Source organism: Buceros rhinoceros, unplaced genomic scaffold (assembly GCF_000710305.1).
Source record: "Buceros rhinoceros silvestris isolate BGI_N320 unplaced genomic scaffold, ASM71030v1 scaffold34224, whole genome shotgun sequence".
In the NCBI taxonomy this organism is placed as follows: domain Eukaryota; kingdom Metazoa; phylum Chordata; class Aves; order Bucerotiformes; family Bucerotidae; genus Buceros; species Buceros rhinoceros.
In genome coordinates, this window is record NW_010409767.1 from 1,713 (window position 1) to 4,809 (window position 3,097).

General features: G+C 48.2%; 1 pseudogene; it reads left to right on the forward strand.

Annotated features, from left to right (window-relative positions):
• The first annotated feature begins 273 nt into the window (after positions 1-273).
• Positions 274-2,116, forward strand: LOC104492732 (annotated as a pseudogene).
• Positions 2,117-3,097: the final 981 nt, after the last annotated feature.

Below are 3,097 nucleotides of genomic sequence, written 5' to 3' on the forward strand. Positions count from 1 at the left end.
CTGTTTGTTCCCCAGGCTGTGTGTATTGGTATACATATACTTGAGGTGGTTGGTCTTCTGGTTCACATCTTGGGAGGCAGCCAAAGAACATTCGTCTCTGCTCTGATCAGCACCAATTGGTTGCAATGATGTGAGGGTTGCCACTTTAGCACGGCAGCCAGTTCCCATGGCTGCTCCAGGGCAGGAGCACCATGTCCCGAGCAGTGCCAAATCCACCTCAGCCCAGCTCCAGCCCAACTGCCACTGCTTCTCCATGGGGAGCTGCCCACCACCATGGCCACCTGCTCCTGCTGGGAGAAGACATAGAAGAGGAACGAGCAGCAGCGGGCCATCCTGGCCAAGCTGCTGCAGGAGAAGGGCAACAAGCACTACACAGACTGCCAGGCCAAGGGTCCAAGACGGGCCTCATGGAACATCAGTGGTTTTATTTGTTTCAGATGTGCTGGAATACATTAAAATCCCGGGGTCCATATATCAAGTCTGTCAGCTTGGATCAATGGACACCAGAGCAAATGCAGTGCATGCAGGAAATGGGAAATACTAAAGCAAGACTACTTTATGAAGCTAACCCACCAGAGAACTTCCAAAGACCTCAAACAGGCTAAGCTGTGGAATTTTTCATCAGGGGTAAGTCTGAAGAGAAGACATATGATAAAAATGCACTTAATGCTTTCAATAATGGAAAAGAAAAAAAAAAGAAGAGAAAAAGAGAGAATCAGAAAAACCATCTGTCCTGGTTTGAGCTAGACCAGCACTAATTCTGTTCAGTGATTTCACTTTTCAGCTCAGTCTCTTCTCAGTGACGGCACTTTCTGAAGTTAATGTTGTAGTTTTGCAGACAGTGTCTGTTTCTAGAAGTGACAGCACTTGATGTTTACAGTTACTACCAGGAGCTGGCGTGCAGAAAGGCTCTGGCTTGTACTTGCTCCTGTGCAGACCAAGGTCACTGTTAATCCTGTGTCCCACGGTGGGGGGCAGTAAGTTAGAGGTGGTGCCTGAAGGGAGGGGCAGACAGGACAAGTGACCCTAAACTGACCAATGAGGTATTTTATCCCATAGACATCATATTTGGTATAAAGCTGATGGGTCACAAGGCTCAAGCTCTCTTCTCCAATGGCTGCCTCCTGCCCTCCTCTTCAATGGCTGGTGTTTGAGGAGGACTCTGTCCGTTCTGCCTTTGATCCCTGAATCCAGTTCCAGAATCCAGCTGGTGTATCCGGTTCCTGTCTGCTGCTGAGCCCAGCCAGGGCCTTCCCCAGTGCCTGCCCACAGCATCAGTGGTGACGGTGGCGTGGTTGCCATCAGGGGGGTTGGGTTCGGTATTGGTATTGTATATATTTGTATATACATTCTATTATTATTCTCATTAAAGCTATTTTAGTTTTCTTTTCCAAACCATTATTATGGATTCCTTTTCTCTTTCCCCTCTTTGGGAAGGGGGGGAAGGGGGGAGGGGGTAATAGAGACTGTCTGTCATTTGTCTAGTAACTGTCCCAGCTCTAACTCTTGACACCATCAAAACAATTAGCAGCTGAAAAGCCACAGAAGAAAGAGGATCTGTAATCAGAAGCTAATGCAAGTCCAAAAAATTCATCAGAACATACTGTTGACCTTTTAGGACTTGATGGTGCAGCTGAACCATCTGTTAAAAATGGAGGCACCTCTGCTGTCACAGCACTGAATGATGACCTGGATATCTTCAGTCCAATGATCTCTCCAACTCTTTACCAGCAGCAGCTGTACTTCCTACTAAGAGCACCTGCACTAAACCAGCAGCTGCTGCCTTGTCTGTGGCATCTGGCAATCTTGATCTGCTCACTGAGCAAACAACAAAATCCAAGAAGTCGTGAAAGAAACAACTCTCCAAAGTCTCCATCTTATCAGTATATGGCACAGGAACCAAGCAGCAGCAAAACGCTCCAGGAGTGTTCATGGAGTCATCTTCCATGCCATTTACAACACAACCATCAACTCATTTTCAGGGATTTCCGGCCATGGGAGTACCTGTGCCTGCAGCAACTGGGATGATGGGAAACATGATGGGACAATCCATACCAGTCATGGGACAGAGCACAGGTGTGATGGTAGGAATGGGAATGCCCAGTGGATTTACTGATACTAAACAAACTGATGTAATGGGACTTCCTCAAAATGTCATTGGGCCTCAGGGTGGAATGGTGGGATAGGTTGTCACGCCACATAGCATAGATTGCAACAAAACCAACAAGCTCAATGAACCTCTCTTGGATGAATCAGCAAATGGCTGGAACGAATCTCAGCAGTTCCAGCAATGTGATGAGCTTTGACCAGTCCCCCAGCACAGTGGCAGGGTGGACTGGAAGCTCCTCTGGTCAGACTTTCAGCACCCATCTGTGGAAATGAAAGTTGCAGCAGAAGTCTCACTCAGAACAGCCACCTACCATTCCTTGTTCAAATAAATTTACTTTAGCCATTCCTTCCATGTACATCTTCTTTTTCTTTTTTCCCAGCTGTTCAGATTAAGAATATAACTGACTGACCATGTTGTGGTCTGTATTGATTAGAATTTGATGTAGTGAAAAGCAGATCAAGAACACATTTATACATTCTTGGCAGCGCCTTCATACAATGCATATGATTTCATAGATCACATATTTCGTCATGGCTTGGCTTCGTGAATGAAGACTTGGGAAGGGTTTTCCCCACGCTTACTGCAACTTGCAAATGTGGGTGCACCCTTCGGGCCTGCGCGGTGGATTTTCTAGGTGAGGCGCAGCGTGCGCGGAACTGGCTCCACCCTTTACACCTGAGGTTCATCTGCCAGGGCCTAGCGAGCCTGGACCGTGACAGCGAAGTCCTCGGGTCATAGGTTTGGTTAGAGTGTCCTTCTCTGAGATGATGGATGCCTTACAGGGCTAAACGAGCTCCATCTGCCCGGGTTTGGAGTCAGAGTTGTCCTTCTCCTAGGATGGCTGCCCGAAGGCTAGCGAGCCCATCCTGCCCCTGGACACACTTTGTCTGACCCTTCAGTTGAGACCTGTCTGGCTTGGGAGACCCTACCAGAGGCACATGCCACCACCACCACCGGAGGCACAGGCCACCACCAGCACAGCTCTCA